Below are 9,321 nucleotides of genomic sequence, written 5' to 3'. Positions count from 1 at the left end.
TAGGTCACTAACCTGTCGCCATGCTTCTGAAAGCTTTGTGGCTTTTCTTCACGTTTCAGTTTTTAAACATTTTTTGGGGGTCTTCTGGCGTCATTGTGGATGATAAGAAAGTGTGAGCTGCTAAATTGGGGGTGATCATATATTTTGTGGAAAAGTGATGAGAATTGATGACAAGTGGTGAGGTGCTGAGGGCCTTTTTTTTCAAACCTTTTTTGTGTTGACTTGCTTGTGCACGGATACCAGGATATGTTGTGGCAGGGATTCCGCTGGGCAGTGGCAGCACGGTATGCCTTTTTCGGTTCCTTTTTGCCAATGTAATATTGTGTGTCCCCTCTGATCGAAAGAGAAAACAGACGCTTAAGACCTGTTTGACACGGTGCCAAGTTCTTTGTTTTTTACAGTAAGTTCTAGCTAAGGCCCCTAACCCATGAGGGTTTATGTATTTAACTTCCTCAACTTTAAAACCAGTCACATGCAGTGTCATATCTGATAAGGTGATTCCAGTAACGTGGCTTTGCCATTCATGTTCTTTTTTCTCTCTCTCTCTCTCTTTGTATCTCATATAAGAGGATCCACGTGCCATTCTCGCTTCTCCCTTCTTCATTTTCCAACCACTTGATCGATAGAGACTGTGAGGTGAAAGAACATGATGGCTCTATGAGTGGGCTAAAGTTTAGCTATATTATTGGCCTTGTTTTCAGTACTCCCTCTGTCTAAAAAAACAACTATGATATTCATGTCCGTTAAGGTAGATAAAGTTTGACTAAATTTACAGTGAACAATATTCACAAAAAAATCACATTTATGTCTTCAAATCAGTTTATTACGACATTATATTTCATAATTAATCTAATTATATTTATTTTATATCATAAATATTAATTTTTTTTATAAATTTAGTTAAACTTAAAAGCATTTGATTTTTCTCGAAATGCCATAATTGTATTTTGAGTACTGCACAAGGATTATGGGCCCCTACACGTTTTTTCACTTGAGTTGATATTTCCCGGACATTTACATCAAAAAAGACTTTCGGGAGAATGACCTACTACTGACTTGGGCCTTGTTTAGCAGGACTTATTGCTGCTGCGACTGATTTGTTGTGAGAAAAAATACTGTTTCTATAATTGAAAAGTAAAGCTAATTCTTGCTGATAAGCTAATTTGTTGTGAGAAAAAATAATGTTCCTATGACTGAAAAGTAAAACTGATTCTTGAAGCGAACAGGGCGGCTTTAATGACTTGCTAGTCGCGCCGAGGAGCGTTTGTCCTGACTGAATGTACGGTACAACTCCATTGACATTTCCAGTCCAAAAGCTCATTTCGTTGTCACTTGTCAAAAGCCAGCCAAATAAGCAAAGGAAAAGTAAAAATAGTCATAAAGGCGAGAAAGAGTAAACCAGACAAAGAGGAAAGGGATATATCATCTAGAGCAGTGGAACAAAATTCACCTTTGCCATTGTACCAAGTACCAACCCTGCATCTAAGGGTCTTTTTGTTTCTACAGGAGCTCCTAAAATTTCTGTCACATCGAATGTTTGGACATATACATAGAGTATTAAATATAGACTAATTATGAAACTAATTGCACAACTTGTGACTAATTTACGAGACGAATCTTTTAAGCCTAATTAGTCCATTATTTGACAACGTGGTGCTACAGTAAATATATGCTAATGACGGATTAATTAGGCTTAAAAAATTCGTCTCGTAAATTAGCCTCCATCTATGTAATTGATTTTGTAATTAATCTATATTTAATACTCCTTATTAGTATCTAAACATTCGATGTGACATGAATTTTAGAAACGACTAAAGAACCAAACACCTCTAGCTTCTATGTTCTATCAACATGACAAAGTTGGTACTCCTACGTAGTAGGTCTACTAGTAATCGCTGGCTGCAGCTTCATTAAAGTGTCAGTTTTAGGAGGAATGCAATTATTAAGTTTGACCGTCTCTTATCATTTTTTTATTATGTTAGGTAAATTTAAATTATGGTATTAGCTAGATTTGCGTCATATAGTTGATTTATAAATATACATTGCAATTCTATTAGTTTCCCCCATAAACTTCATTTACCAACGATAAGTGCTATTTTAAGATGCACACAACCAATATAAGCAGAATTTGATCATTATTTTGTTGAACTTATAAATTTTTGTGCTGTTAGATTTTTCATGAATGAAGAACATATAGATTTACAGTTTCACAGCTTTGTTATGGTTTGAACCCAAGTTTTTGTTATGAAAATTATAGTGTTAGCTAGATTTGGTCAAATAGTTGATTTATAATATACATTGCAATTCTATTATCTTTCCAATAAACTTTACTTTACCTAAGAATGCCATTTTAAAATGCAAACCCCCAACAGTATTTTTCAGTGAAGGAACAAGTTTTCCTCTCACAGCAAATCAGCATAAGCTAAATTTCAGCGAAACGAACGGAGCTTAGATTTGGTTGAAATTGTCAAATTTTGCCCTGTTAGATTTGTCATGAACGCAGGAAGATATATTATGGTGTCAGAACTTTTGTGCCGAAATTTTTCTAACCTATGAACATTGTGTAGTTTACTGACTAGTACTACACCGAACCGAAGAGAACAATGCTAGGTTAGCCACTCGCACAACAAATGCTAGCTTAATTACTAGCAGACCAAATAAAAATGCCAGCTTGATTATAAAGAAAGGAAAAACTCGAAAGGAAATCACCAAGAAAAGAGAAAGAAAATATGCTACTCGTAGTGCGATTCCTCCACTTCTCAACTAGTAGACGCAAAGAATCCTGCGCGAGCAAGGAATGGCACCGACAACGAAAGAGAAAAGGCAACCGAAGAGCGACGAAAAGCAGCGGCGGCTGGCGCCCTGCTGCACTTGCCGGCAAGCAAAGCTGCGGCTGCCGCTGCGCAAGGCGCTACGTAGCTCGCTGCTGCGCGGAGCTGGAGCCTGGAGGACGGCAGGCGGCAGGCGGCAGGTGGCACCACTAAATCCCCGCGCTTTCGCCCACCCGCGTGGGTTTCGCGGAGAAGCCGCGGGAGTCGGACAGAATGGCAGCAGCAGGGGGGCAAGCAAGCAATTTGTTGCCAAAGAGACGCACTGCACCGCAACAGCGCGGCGGTACAGTAGCAGTAGCGCACCCATCGTCTCGCCTCCCCACTCCGCCCCCCCATTCCATTCCCCAATCCATCCTCGACGCCGGCCCGATCCGATCCCCGGCGCGTACACGCACGGCACGGTGAGCACCCTCCCCCACCCCCACCCCGCCCTCGATCTCCCGCGCCGTGGAGTAACCGATCGATCGATCGTTCATCCGGCTGCTGGTAGTGGTAGTGGTGCCTCGTGGTAGGCTTCAGTTCGGGGAGGTAGCCGGCGGCCGCGCTGGGCCTTTGCTTTTCCGGCCCCGGAACTGCCTGCCTGCGGCTGCGGGCGGTTTCGATTGGCGTCACCTCGGCGGCGGCGGATTGCTGGTTCCGTCGCGTGATGATTGTTAGGTTTTGCTCGTTGCGGAATTGGCATGCCTGATTGTGGTGATTCTGATTCCCGTGGTTTATGGAGTATGGACGCCTGCAGTAGAAATTCAGCGAGTTTCGTTTCGGTGTGAAAAAATCGCATAGATTGGGTGCAAAGTTGTGCCGCTTCAGTTGGTTGGCTGCTTAGGAGATCAGACTAGATTTTGGTAAAATTTAAAACCCAATGCATTGATGTAGTTGTGATGCTACATTGGCGCTCCCTAGTGGAACCGTTTCTGCATAATCTTAGCCTTGCATAAATTCGATGACTCTTGTTTCATTGTGAAAAATCATAGAAATATAGAATGGTGCAAAGTTGTATACCGCTTCAGTTGGTTGGTTCCTTCCTCAAGTAATTGGAGATCAGAATGCCTTCTGTTACACTTAAACCTGATGTTATTACTCTTACACTGTGTTGATGTTGTGATGCTACATTGGCACTCTCTAGTTGAACCGGATGTGCGTAATTTTAGCTCAGTTACTAAATAAAATGGGAAATTTGCTCACAAACGAAATACTGCCATGGGTTACATATGTTCCTAAATAAAATCGCAGTGCTGCCGTGTGATCCGTATTAAACAGCTTTCAATTTTGGTTCTGAAATGCATTAGTTGTTAGTAGGCACTGACCATAACATGTTACATGTCATTCTGTGAAATATGTTGCTGGACTATATCTGTGCTCAAAGACCTTGTTTTTCATGTGTTCTCTCTCAGGAATCTTCTATTGGATAATGTGGTGCTATGCTCAAAACTCTGCTCGCTATCCTCTACTTTGACTACATCTGATCCAATTGGAGTACTGGACCACCTCTTTTCGGCCAATGGGGATTGTCAAGATAGCAAGTCGTGAGCCTGCAGCGAAGAGTGGTTACAGTTGTGGAGATGAGGACCTCACACGAGAGGATAGAATGCTTCTTCAGAGCTTTCCTGATCCCGAATCTCTTGGCTCTGAACAGGCAGAGGTGGACTGCGAGCTTGCAGCGTCCAGAGGTCAGATGTGCAATATCCCCTATGAGCTTTATGATCTGGGTGACTTGACAGAGGTTCTTTCTTTGGAGACATGGAATTCACTCCTGACGGAAGATGATAGACTCCATCTAGCAGCCTACCTCCCAGACATGGAGCAACAAGACTTCGTTACAACCATGAAAGAGCTGTTCAGTGGCGACGCTATGTTCTTTGGAAGTCCACTTAGAAGCTTTTTTCCTGGATTGAATGGTGGGCTTTATTCTCCGCAAGTTTCTCAGGCAAGGGAGTTGCTGATGATGCTTCAAACACGAAGACATTATCATTTCCTCAAGTGGTACCACGATGGTATGGTTGGCAAGTTTGCATCCATGAGCAATCTGCTTAAGGAGTTCTGGATACGAGTGCTAGTCTTGGAGAGAAGGTTCCCATTTCGCACAGGCGGGTATATGAGAAGCGTTTCCCATGTGTTAGTCTTAGCAGTACCACTCCAGTTACTATCAAGGATGAAATTGCCACTGTTTCATCACCAATGAAACGAGCCAAACTTAGGGATGGGCCATTAAGCACTCATTGTTCAACCAGACATAAGTGAAACAGCCTATGTAGCCAAATCAGCAGAAATGAACTCATTGGAAAGTCAAACCTTCCATCATCTCAGTGATCCCAGGCAAAATTGTAGTAAACTACCGAAAGGTGTGCTGAAAATAAGGACTGGTTGTGCTTCTGTTATTGATGGCAGTGAAGGGACACATCATAGACATGGACTGGTTCGAGCTGATCAGCCAGGAACACAGAGCTCCAGATTTTGCACTCCACCTCTTGTTTTTGCACACGATGTTCATGGTTTTTCCTGAGCATTCATCTTCTCACATCCAACAGAATCAATGGCACATCTGCTAGTTCACAATGTACTCCCTTACAATGGCAGGGTACACTGGAACCTTATGCACTGATGGGCAAAATCCCACTTGGAGTCCAAATGACAGTTCCAGAGGAGCGCAGTGCAGTTTACCCTTCCATGATGCTTAAGAGGCTTCTATCAACCAGCAGCTAACCATAGTCTAGCATATTCCAGTGAAGCATGTGACATCAGAGAATGCGCCCACATGAAAGACCTTCTGAAGAACTTCGGTGGTCAAAACATCATAGTCCATCAAAGTTCTCCTGATCCATATGCAAGAGTCAGGGATGGTCATCAAATGAATGGATACTCCACAATGCACAGTTTAAGAAATGCTGAAAGTATCTCAGAGATGTTGAGCCTTGGCACAAGGATATACCCACCTCAAAACAATGTCCCAGAGCAGCTGGAAACCATGCGTAAGCACCATGATGGCACGAAGCTGGAGCGACCTCCTGCCAAGCCTGTTACTGAAGCCGACGAGACTCGTCAATTTGCTTACACTTACGCAAGGAGGAAGCCTCACAAGTGATCAACTATGGCGGAAGATACAGTGCCACCAGGTGTGCTGGACGGTATGGCCAGCATGAAAGCGAAGGCAATCAAACTCTGAACTGAAGCTTGTCAGCAGCGAACATTGAAAAGTGAACATAATCGGGGTTGGGGACAGAATTTAGCATCCATCTAACATAGTAAATAAGTATGAATTATTTTACCTTCCTCCTGCGGTATCGATAGACCAAACCCTCCCAGCAGAATATATGTCTGTTGCCATTGTCAAACGGGACAAGTAGCTTACGCTTTTATAGTTGAAACATGGGCTGGACCACCTCTTTTCGGCCAATGGGGATTGTCAAGATAGCAAGTCGTGAGCCTGCAGCGAAGAGTGCTTACACTAAGGCCCCGTTTGGCACGGCTCATCCAAAACGGCTTCACCGGTGAAGCCAAAGCCGGTGAAGCCAGAAAAACTAACTTTTTTTCGACTTCTAGTTCATTTTAACCCCGGCTTACAAAACGGCTTCACGCTACAGTGCCTCGATTGCCGAAGCCGGCATAAGCCGTGTCAAAGAGGCCATCCGTATGTAAATCAGTTATATCTTGCTCCTATTTTCAGGAGGATTTTTGCCCTGCTATTATAGATATCCATGATTGTTGTTCCATGCTGAGCTGCGTTGTTTCTTCTGTTGCTACAATTATGTTGTGCCTTTTTAGCAGAGCAGATTTTGCCCTATCTTCTCCTGCGCAATTGAGTACCCCTTGAGCGCCTCCATTTTTATGGAACAAGATGAGGGAGGAGGGAGGAAGGAAGGAGAAGACATGAGAGGAAGAAGCAAATCCCTCTCTTGTATTTCTGTCGCTTTCAGCTGTAAACTTCAAATTAATTTTGGATTTGATTGATCAAATTAAAATTTGAATTTGATTGATCGCTGTCTCACCGATCAGTTAAAAATTATTTTGAATGATTCTCTGAGTCCCATTCAAAAACCTTCTTTAAAATCTATGAATTCGTCTGGCCACTTCAATTTAAAATGTATGAATTCTTTATAATCTATACCATGATCTCAACCGTCCGATGCCGATCGAGACAAGCTTTCAAAGTATTCGAACCAACAACACTCGAATTTTTTTAACATAATATTTTTTTAATGATTAATTGCAAATGTAGTATTTGATTAAAAAGAATTGCAAATCTAGTATCCTGTCATGCTACTGGATAGGCGACTAGATGACTATCAGCTTCTGGGGCTGCCTCGTACGGCAAAGTGGGCCATATCGGGCCGATAGGCCTATCGGCCGCGCGGGGACCGATAAGGTTCTATTGGCTCTCCATTGGTCGATAGGTCCTAAAATATCTAGCCGGTGTCTTCCCGTCTTCCTCCTTCCCTCTTGCTCTCTCTCTCTCTCTCTCTCTCTCTCTCACCGCGTCGCCGTCGGCCGCCGCCGCTCGCCCGCCTCGCCGCGTGGGCAGCCTCCCTGCGCCGGCCGGTGCCGAATCCGGCGGAGGGCGTGCCGCCGCCGCGCCCCACCCTGCCCACGCGCCGCCTGCTCGCCCGGTGTTGTGCAGGTAAGGTTTTTTTTTTGTAAATTTATATTTCAGTTTTTTAGTTAGTTTATTTAGAATTTGTTAGTTTAGTTTGTTTAGTTAGATATGTTTAGGGTTAGATTAATTAGTATATTTAGTTTGTAGTCGTACATTAGGGTTAGTTTTTTAGGTTAGATTAATTAGTTTTTTAGGGTTAGATTAATTAGTATATTTAGTTTGTAGTCGTACATTAGGTTAGATTAATTAGTTTGTTAGGTTAGATTAGTTAGTATATTTAGTTAAATTTTTAGGGTTATTTTTAGGGTTAGTTTTAGCTGTCGTTAGTTATTTTTAGTTAGGTTGTAAGGTTCGATTTACTTAGGGTTAGTTTTGTTTTAGTTTATTTTGTTTAGTTCGCATGGTACTTCATATAACTGACATGATACTTTGCACGATGCGACCAGGAATATCGACCAATTTAGTTCCTTTCAGAATTTACCATGGCAATGATGAAATCAGATATGCGGACAGCGGGGTAGACCTTAGTGAGTTTCAGGTCTTTGACACAGAACTGATTTCACCACTAGATTATAGCCGCAAACAAGTTTTAACCTGGCTACATGAATATTTGGGTGTTCCGCCCTCCCAGCATCGTTTCAGGATTAGTATGTTGGTGCCTAAATTGCGAGAGAATGGATGGAGGTGGGAGTTGTATGAGGCCAGTAACACGAAGAAGTTGCATTTTCTCGTGTCGAAGGCGTTGGAGCGTCGTTATTACAACATCATGCTTGTTGAGTTTCTGGACGATGGCATGCAGGGTGAGAGTAGCAATACAGGTGTAGTAGAGGACAACTCAGAGGCCGCAAATGCTGAGCAGACCTATGTTTCCGATCCTCAAGCGGTTGAGAACATGATAGATGATGGAGAAAGGAAGTGTGCAGTTTGTGTGTTTGTAATTCCTGCAGTGTACCTTGTTGTTTGAATCCGTAGTATGAGAAGGCTATGTTGTATCACTTATTTCGTGGAACGTAATATTTTATGCAAAGGACAAAAAGGCTACGTTCTACCAATCTCTGAAAATGCTACGTTCTACCATTGCGCTTTGATTGCTCGGATGCTGGTGCTGCTAAAGAGCACACTTTGCTCGTCTGCTAGTGCTCCATTGAGCCCGTACGTTCCCGCGCAGTCTCCCTTTCTCCCCTTCTCTCTAGCATGTGCGCCTGCACGGTCTCCTCTTTCCTTGCACCCGATCAAAGCATGTAAGCTGGCACGCTCTCTTCTTTTTCTGCACTCGACCAAAGCATACAACCTAGCATGATCGTTATCAATATGGACTAAGTCCACTACACCACACAAACATGTTGTATAAAAGGCCTCGTATGTGTTCACCACACCACATCTTCTCCGCCTCCCCTCCTCATTCAACTAAGAAACAATGTCGTCCTATAGGACTGACCCAACTCAACTCTTGGAGTGGCATGAGCGACCAAAGTGCCATTGCTAGTTTAGGACGATCCTGTCCGTATCATTTGAAGATGGTCACTACGGTTGTAGGTACTTCACGAGCCCTTATCTGGATAACGACTTCATGGTAAGAACGACAACAAAATCTCCCTTTAAATTCTCGTTATCTTTTGTCAACCTAAACCATCACATCTACCACTACACATGTAGCCTTGTAAGTGGGTTCAATGGGTCGATCAGAAGTTTCCAGCATGGCCAGGAAATCTCCCACATGAGGTGGAAACCAAAGGCCAATACTACATGAAGATGACTCGGGAGCGCGAGATGGTCCGCAAAATTAGGGAGGAGCAAGAGCGGCGCGTTAAGGTTGACCAAATCCGTCTGAAGGGAAAGGAGGATGACCTTTCTAGGAGGAGGGAGCAGGTGAAGTATGTGTGAAGCAGTCATCAAGCGTCA

The 9,321-nt window shown here is 43.2% G+C and overlaps 1 pseudogene; it reads left to right on the top strand.

The window, feature by feature from the left end:
• The first annotated feature begins 2,810 nt into the window (after nt 1-2,810).
• On the top strand, nt 2,811-6,585 carry LOC136500871 (uncharacterized; annotated as a pseudogene).
• The last annotated feature ends 2,736 nt before the right edge of the window (nt 6,586-9,321 follow it).

The sequence above is a fragment of the Miscanthus floridulus genome, chromosome 13, assembly GCF_019320115.1.
Source record: "Miscanthus floridulus cultivar M001 chromosome 13, ASM1932011v1, whole genome shotgun sequence".
In the NCBI taxonomy this organism is placed as follows: Eukaryota; Viridiplantae; Streptophyta; class Magnoliopsida; order Poales; family Poaceae; genus Miscanthus; species Miscanthus floridulus.
Note: the sequence above shows the minus strand (reverse complement) of the source record. Positions and strands in the feature narration are given on the sequence as shown.